The sequence below is a fragment of the Stylophora pistillata genome, chromosome 3, assembly GCF_964205215.1.
Source record: "Stylophora pistillata chromosome 3, jaStyPist1.2, whole genome shotgun sequence".
NCBI classification, from domain to species: Eukaryota; Metazoa; Cnidaria; class Anthozoa; order Scleractinia; family Pocilloporidae; genus Stylophora; species Stylophora pistillata.
Window position 1 is genome coordinate 40,515,922 of NC_142521.1, and position 8,956 is coordinate 40,524,877.

The window sequence follows — 8,956 nt, forward strand, 5'->3', positions numbered from 1 at the left end:
TACGCCACACGCAGCCAAAGTGCACATTAATCAATAAACCGTGAATTACCTAGACTAAAGCGTAACAATGGTCTTCCGTTTTCTTTGTTCATTAAAAAAAATCCAATTATAGCATCAAGTGTTCCGCACTACCTCAACCGATGCAACTCAGCACTTGTCATTCCTCTTAAGTGTTCCATTCTTGTTCATTAAGGAGTTCTTGAATAAAAGTCATTTCCCGTTTTGCTTTGGTTTAATTACTTTTCTGAGGTTGCTTTGACGGATTGTGAATTAATAATCATCGAGCGAAAGCAACCACACGTTTCTGAAATGCAGCCAACGGCTAGAAATGAAGTTATTTGCTCCACTGGAAATAAACTCTGACACGAGTGTAAAGTTCCCTTTGCTCAAGAAAACCAAGAGTTCATCGTGGGAAAATTGAAAACTGTTCTAGTCTAAAGTACTGGTCGACATCGGATTTTTCCAGTAATTTCCTTTTAATTTCCCCGTGAAGTGCATACTTTTTTATTATTCATTTTATTTGGTTTTCTCGTTTGATTTATATATATTTATATTGCAAAACGGAAAAGGAAAAAGAAAGAGTCAACTCTTTACAAAGATGAATTGCTTGACTTCAGTTGTGTTCCTGTCATTTTAAGATTCCGCGAAAAAATGAAAAACTCCTCCACTTGAATTTTTCTCTAGGCATCGTTTACGGATCTCAAAAGATACAACAAGGGCCATGTAAACCTCAAAGTTATGACTGAAAGGACCCCTCCAAAATCCAAAATGAAATATTTTAGTATTTATTTGTTTTGAGTAATTACGCTGAAGGCTCACAAAAGAACATTATTTAGGTTAGAGAAGTGGGCTAAAGCTACAGCATCTGTTCGAGGGCAGGTCTTTCTTTGGCGTACATTTGGTCGTTTCTTTTTGGTTGTTAGAAACATATTTCTCAGGGTTTTCCTAAAGACTGGCATTCTAAAGGAATAAACAATTGGATTGCGGGATAAACGAATTACCTAACTGAAGACATCGAGTAACTCGATTAATTACACTGCTGCTCTCTATGATAGAGCGGAAGTTGAAAACGACAGCGGACTAATGGAGCAAAAATATTGCCAGGGTGTTATAAATGACCTCTATGGTAAAGTATTTTATCAGTGGGAATCGCTAAGTCGCGGTAAAGAAGACAAACTGATTACCAAAAAAGAGTCTTTCACAAAAAATGAACTTGATTTTACCTTTATCAAAAAGTACAGGAAATATTGATTTGCTCTGATGTTTTCCCTTTTAGTTTGAATTTATTCATACATATGAGTATTTATTATTAAATAATTCGAAATCCAAATCTCCTGCTGCCTGGTTTATAGTTACCTTTTCATCATTGCAAACTCTCACGTATTGCTTGATTTCTAATTTTAAAGTAAACATGAAATGCTAAGAAATTGGGGATTTGAAGCCGATTTGGACTGGGTTGTGCACAAAATCAACCTAGTCATAAATTAAAAGCTGGCGGGAGGCGTGGGAAGAAAACTCATTATTCCGTTGCCAGAAATTAGTTTAATGTTTAGTTTAATAGTTTAATAACAAATACTACATCGCAGCCAAGGGGCTGAATTGCATAATATTTTACAATGATATACTATCCCCGAGACGAGGTCAAGGGAATTATTCGACGATATTCACCGAACCTGAGGCGAATAATTGTTTTAGTATAATTTCAGAGCTGAACAACAGAGAAATTTCTAAAACCATAACATTTTAGTAACTTTTATTTACATTTACATTTATTTACATTTACATACGGATTTACATCTCGGTGAAGTCCTTCTCAGGACTACACTCACCCGGACGATCAGACTACACCTTCATATGTTAAACCATCAGCTTTTACGAAATGAAAAGCGGTCACTAGTCGGGTAAACAGCTGAATTTTCTATATTGTTAAAAGGTTTTTGAAAGCGTGCAGTGTCCGGCGGCGAGGTTTGACTTTGGCCTCTTCTGTTTTTAAGCAGATATGAAGTGAAATGGGGGTGGATAAAAGCAGCACAAAAAAAAAAATAATAATGATTCTTCCTCCTTTTAAGTTATTATCTAAATGCTCTACTAGGGCTTTGAAGCAGAACAATATTTTTTTAATTTGCTCTTAGTTAATTAACTAGTAATTTATCGCAACAATTTCGAAGGTCTGAAGTTTGATTCCTCATGGGAACTCAGAATTTTTCTTTGTCCCATGCTCGTGACAAGACGAAAAAACTTCTTTCTCAATTCAGTTATATATCGTCATGATGAAAAAGTAGCGGGTGTTGAAAATCTTGCGAAATGTAACTACCTTTCTTTTTATTTGCCTTTGAACAAATGACAATGAAAAAAATCAATTTGGCTGAACACTGATGTTTTTATTTCATGAATCATATTTGGCCATTTACATAGCTAGATCCCTTACATCATATAATCACTCTTATCTGCCATATTCCTAAGCGACCACAGGGGTATTAAGCAGTTTGCAGGCGTAAAATTCTTGCTCAGATGTCACTTAGTTCGCTTGAAATTCCAAGAAAAAGCGTAGGTGTGTTTGTAGATAGAGTTACTACTGGATTATATGATAATCGCGTGCCTCATGACATTATCATTGTTATCCAAATTGACTTATTTTGATTCTGCTATCTACCCGTTTCACTTTCTTTGAAAACCGTGAAGTGTGGGGTTTTTTAATTAATTTTTTTCCCTAGTTTTTGTTGATGTTGTTGTTGTGTACTTGTTTGTTTTATTTTTTGTTATTACAAAATAAATTGAAAAAGAAAAAAGAAAGAGTTGGATATCTTCTCCTCTTGAATATTTTTCTAAGCACTGTTTACGGGTCTACACTTTTTCAAGCAAACTTACGGAGCAAAATTCTTGCCAGGAGGGTGAATATTAATAACCTTTATGGGAACGTGCTTCATTAGTGGAAATCGCTCAGCCGTGATGAAGAAGACAAAACTGAGTATTATGAACTCATAAAAATGCCAAGGAAAGGGGATTTGAGGCCCATTTGGACTGCGCTGTGCATGAAATTAACTCATGTGTAATTTGTCTCATATTTATTTTAAGTTTATTAAGGAAAGCAACTATATATTAAAAGCTGGCGAAAGGCATGAGAGAGGCGTGGAAAGAAAAATCATTCTTTGACCACCTAGGAAAAAAACTGTAAAAAAATCGGTGCTTTAGTAATCATTCAGTGGTCACGAAACAATAAAATAAAAGCTTGTTTGTTACCCAAGATGCCAATTTTTAACTTGAGAGGGAGGGGGGTAAGAGAAATAGAAAATGGCGAGGGGAGGGGAAGGGGGCGATTATTCGAGGGAGGCGATTATTTTAAATATTTCGGTCAAAGGGGGGCGATTATTCGAGGGAGGCGATTAATCGAGGGACGGCCATTATTCGAGGAAACTAGTACGGTAAGTGCAAGTAAAGTATTGTGTTACTAAAACTGGTCTCAGAATAGCGATAAAAATGGCCAAATTTTTGCTTGAAGGGACTCAAGACAATCCATTATACCCTTTATAATCTGCCTTTAATTACTTGTCATTGAGAGCGGGTTGCACTCTTGACTGATGTAGTTGTGAGTCTAACGATGTCAACGAAAGTAGTACTGGTGTTGCAGATCTTAACGCATGCACCCGGCTTTCCCTTACTGGAGCAGCTAATTTCTGCCAACGCTTCCTACAAAATAGCCGAAGTATCTTATCTTTAAACTCGGGAAGTCGTAAACTGTAAACAATTGGGTTTAAGAGGGAGTTGCCATACTGTAGGAATCTCCCTCCGTAAACCAGGCGAGTTGTATTCACTTGCGACAAGCAACTAGCACAAAGGTACTTAACCATTACAGCGGCGCTTAGAGGAAGCCATGCAGCCAGCGTAAGAATAGAAGCAATTAACAGAGTCTTAGTTAGTTTGTTCGTCGTGGGGTTGCAGTGTTTTCTTATGCTTTGCTTTTTTGTTTGACGCAAACGAATCCAGATTGCTGAGTAAACAACACAAATGCTTATTGAAATTGAAGCCATTAAAAAAGCAAACATACCAATTGTTATTAACTGGTTGACAATTCCTAGATAAGTTACAATGAAGAGGATGCTTAGTACGGTGGATAAAGACCATGATGTACATATAGCATAGATATAACTGCGTTGTCTAGTCATCCGATGTCGGACAGGCCAAAACACAGCATGCATTCTCTCCAGCGACACAAGACCCAATAAGGTCAAAGAGGCGCATTCTGAGAAAAGGTCAATAGTTAAACATCCGATTTCGGTGGGCTTTTTTCCTGTATAACTTAACATCAAGTTCTCTACAGCAAAACATCCCTCCGACAAACCCACGCAGAGGTCAGCCAAAGCCAAGTTGATTATTACAAAGCTAGTCTGTCTTAAAGTTCTTCTTTGATTCCAGAAGACTTGAAACGTGATCACATTTGCTACTATCGTAGCTACGCTTCCCATCAGAAATGATGTGCTCCAAATCCACATTTCCCAGTTAGGAAGCGACTGGTTGCTTATGTTCTTCATTTCAGGACTTCCTGTGTCAGAAATTACCCTGCGTAACAAAAATAGGGATTTTCTCACCATGTATAAAGCGTCCAACCACAGGGTCAGAGGCTGCAAAATGGAGCCGTAAGTTCGCGATGTCTCCCAGCGAAGAAGAAACAGATTATCGAAAACAAATGTAGATTCCTCTCTAACTGTCTGAGTAATTAATGGAACAAGCCCTAAGGCTCAAAAACCTCTCAACAGCGTTCGGATTGTCATGCAAAGTAGTACTTCGCCCTGGGTACACAATTTAACCTTAATTTTCGGAAGGGAAATTATTTTGCTGGTTGAAATAATATATGCATCGTGAGTAAATACTACCTTGAAAAACAAAAACACACGAATAGAGACTTTGTTAACTGAGATAAAACTTTAAATGGCCAAAACATACAATTTTCTCCTGAAAGTAAAGCGAGTCTTTTAAAACCGTCGATTGTTTTACCTGCCATCTACTCTTTCCTTGCCTTGCATTGAATTCCTAAGGCTCAAAAACCTTTCAGAAGCGTTCGGATTGTCTGGCAAAGTTTACTTCGCCCAGGGCAAACAATTTTACCTTAACTGTCGGAAGGGAAATTATTTTGCTAACTGCAATTATATTTGCATCATGAGTGAATGTTACATTGAAAAAGAAAAGACATAGATAGAGAATTTGTTAACTAAGATAAAACTTTAAATGGCCAAAACATACAGTTTTCTCCTGAAAGTAATGCGAGTTTTTTTTTTAAACCGTCAATTGTTTTGCCTGCCACCTGCCTTTTCCTTGCCTTGCATTAAATTCACAGGGAATAATGTTTGATCACAGACGCACTCTTCTTAAACCAACAGAAAGCACATACTTGTATTATCTTTTCAAAAACATAAGGTGCTTGGCAAAGAGGGTTGATCTCGTCATCATAGCGACTCTTGTGCGAAAGTTTATAATGAAATTTCTCCCATTTACTTACAGGTCCAGTGATCTCATAATAGTTAGAAGTGCACGATGTCTGTGCTTAGATTAAATTACTGTCCCTTCCAAGGTAAAGAAACGATAAATTATGTTAAACAGAATTGGCGGTTTTGTTTTGGGTTAAACTGGATAAGTTTGTAAGGGAGAGAGTAAAGTAACCCTCTGGCGAAATACAGATGTACGGCTACTTAGCACTGACGCATAATTGACAAAAGTTTTGAATTTGCATCCTTCCTTCTTATCATGAATGTTACAGCTTTAAAAATCAACTCCTATCTGTAATAGCAATTATCATTGATCCCGCTTTTCAAGCTTTCAAGTGGCAGTTATATAGCAAACTGTTCCAAAAGTTAACTTCGAATAATCATAAAAGGTAGCTGAAAAATATTCAGTGCTATCTATGTTAGATAGTTAATAGAAACTCTAAATCCGTTTCGCTATGTTGTAATTGTTTAAAAAAATGGCATTAAAACAAATCATAAGAATACCTGTTCACAAGTACCGAATCTACCACTATATTTTAACAACTTATATAGCGCGCAGTTTACTTTCAGTTTGTTGTAAAGCACTTTGGAAACGGTTTAGGCATGAAAGAAAAAGTGTTTAGTGATTCTGTCAAACTCTTGAGTGCTTTACCCAATGATCTATAATACTCCACAAAATAAAAAAGAAAAGTCAAGCTGCTTTTCTATTGTGAAGAAGGCGTTATTTTCCAACAAAAAAGAACTACGTCAGCATGACTCCTATGGATGAAGTTAAGGTGCATGTAGGCCAATCGGAATTTGCGAAAAATATCTTGAGTGAACTAATTGACTAAAAAGACAACAGCTGTTATTCATCAGCTGAAATTCATCCTAGTTTTGGGTTCGAGGGTGAAACGACGAGGGCTTCGTTTACGGTAACTGCGCTTTTGAGCTTAAGAGAGCCGCAGCCCAAAGTTCCCAGTTTAGTGTAAATTATTTGAAAATTGGAATGAACAGCAGTTGATCGGAGACCGCTCACGGTCAAACCAACAACTCAAGTCAGTTTCTTTTGCGCAACGTTTCAAAAAGTGAGCCTGTGATCAATGCTCTCACTGCTGAAAAAGTGTCTCTTGTCACTTTTCATGAAACTCCGTACTACTCTTAAACAAAGGCCGTAGTCCCAAAAGCAATCTATAATTTTCGCCATTGTTTTCAATATCCAAGAACTGTATAAATAATAACGTATGAGGTGTTATCTCGCTAGCTGTTTACTTTTTGGTTTGAAATCTTACAAAACTTGAGTTTTACATAAAGTTTTAATTCTACTTGTTATTAACTATGGCCCTTATGTAGTTTGCCTTTTACATACAAATAAAGCCATGCTGTACGTTTGTACGTGTCATAAGGTTAGTTAACTCCTACAAAACCTTCCACCCTAAAAGAACACAGCGGTTAAATTTTTTTACACATGTGCACATAGAAGTACATAAGCCATTGTAAACTTGGAGAATCTAAGTGAGACGTAGTTTTTTAAAGTTTCTGAGGAAAGTTCGAAGTTTCTAAGGTTGAGACTAAAGCACATTATTTTTCTAGACTTTGCCCACTTTCTGTTAGTTTGCACTCCCTACTTTTTTATAACACATTGCACGGCGGCGTGATGAAGTCGTCCGTGAACTTGGCCATGCTGTAATCATTCTTTTTTGTGTTTACGGTTATAAACACCGTCGGAAGTGTGTGAAAAAGGGAACATTCCGAGCCACACAAGATATTTGTGACGATGGCAGGAATATATTTACAGCGGAAAGTAGATTGTGCAGCTCGAGTGGAAGAAACGTTCGGTCATTTGCCTTCATTACCGCGTCCGAGTTAAGAACGGTGCACTGTTAACATAGCTTACGACATCAACGAACACATCAAGAACATCTCGTCCCACGAGCTCTCCTTCCTTCAGAAACTGGCATTAAGTCGCGGTCTTGACTTCGCTCTTCCACGGCGAGTTTCATCTAAAGAGATCCAAGTAGCGTTTGAAAGGGCTTTCTGGAAATTAGAACCGAAGCTGAGCGAAGTCGACAAAGAACTAGCAGCTGCTCCGTTAAGGTCTATTGCTTTGAACTACACCGAACGTAAGACCCCTACACCACCAAGATCAATACTAAGAGCAATCGGCTAGTTGAAGAAGCGAACCGACATTGTTATCACGAAGACCGATAAAGGATCAGGAGTGGTCGTAATGGACAAATGTGATTCTATCAGTCATCACCGCAGAGATTCCAGGAGATCACTACGCATGCGCATAACTAGTCATTCTGCTACGCTTACGCTCCGCCATTTTATGTGCGTCTCTTCAATGAATCATCAATCAACGATGACAGCAAGTTTAGACCTATAAGTACCGAAAGACCAGAAATGAGGGGGCGACCACTAAAGCACTATCATCCGCTATTACAGAAAGAAAAAGAATTAACCACAGCCGTACAAAGAATATTTCCCAAAGAAATCGCCCAACAAGTCATTCAAAAAGGTTCGAGGCTTGCTCACCTATATGGCCATCCTCGGAGACCCAGGGGTTGTGGGTCGATTTCAAGTTAGGGCATGAAGAGCCCCTGGGGACATTGTCTTACAAGACTAGTTCCAAACGGTCGCAGTCGTTCTGCTATCTGATTGGTGCCAGAAAATCTTTGTGTTTTTCTGCCCAATCAGAGTGAAGTGTACTTTAGAGTCCTTTCGTGTGTTGTAACACGGACAAATACTAATTGCTTAGTTGCTCGCTATATTTGTTCGGGCCGTACGACGGAGATTTGGTTGAGGTGAAAAGTTTCAGTCTCAGCACACAATGCAAGAGAAATCGATCAGATTGTCCGCGAAAATCTTACCGGAAATTATACTGAATACCTTAGCAGGTATAACTAGAGAACGTGTTTTAAAGTTTGCGAGGCTTGTATACAACACGATGGTTGCAGTCATTGATATGTCGCTTTAAACGTTAAACGAGATTTAAGCTTAAATCTTTCTAGATTTTTTGCATAATTTGCTGTGACTGAAACTTTGCCAATCTCGTGAAGTTATTTCGTCGCACGGGCCACGCAGGTATGTCGAGCAACTGGCGCTTTCGCCTACGTAGCTTTCTGCTTTCTGTGCGCGCCAAAATCTGATCTTCGCTTTGTAGTAAAGTCGTTCACAATACGGCTTAAGTTCGTGGACGACCTCCAGCAAGCGCTTAGATAAAACTTAGCTGTGTTTCCGATTAGCAAATTAAAATCTGAACAAAAACTTATTAACGAGAACATCGTGGGAAGGAGAGATTTTTTCGGGCAGTTACCGAAAGAGTTTGGAAAGAGTTGAATCTTTCAACTGCTAGAGAGTTGAAATTCTTGAGCGAGGAAGGCCACCATTCTCTTCTAGTCCCTTGGTCATTGTCATTTCACCTCTTCTGTCGATTGTTGAAGACCAAGTTAAATACCTTTGATCATTGGGAATCGATCCGATGCTGCTTTCAA

At 38.3% G+C, this 8,956-nt stretch overlaps 1 long non-coding RNA gene across 1 annotated transcript; it reads right to left on the bottom strand.

Moving 5' to 3' along the window:
• Positions 1 to 1,537: 1,537 nt before the first annotated feature.
• On the bottom strand, positions 1,538 to 6,465 carry LOC148736101 (uncharacterized). Its single transcript, XR_015999396.1, has 2 exons — positions 5,387 to 6,465; positions 1,538 to 4,557 (listed from the first exon to the last, which is right to left on the bottom strand). It is a non-coding gene; the product is annotated as an uncharacterized LOC148736101 (long non-coding RNA).
• Positions 6,466 to 8,956: the final 2,491 nt, after the last annotated feature.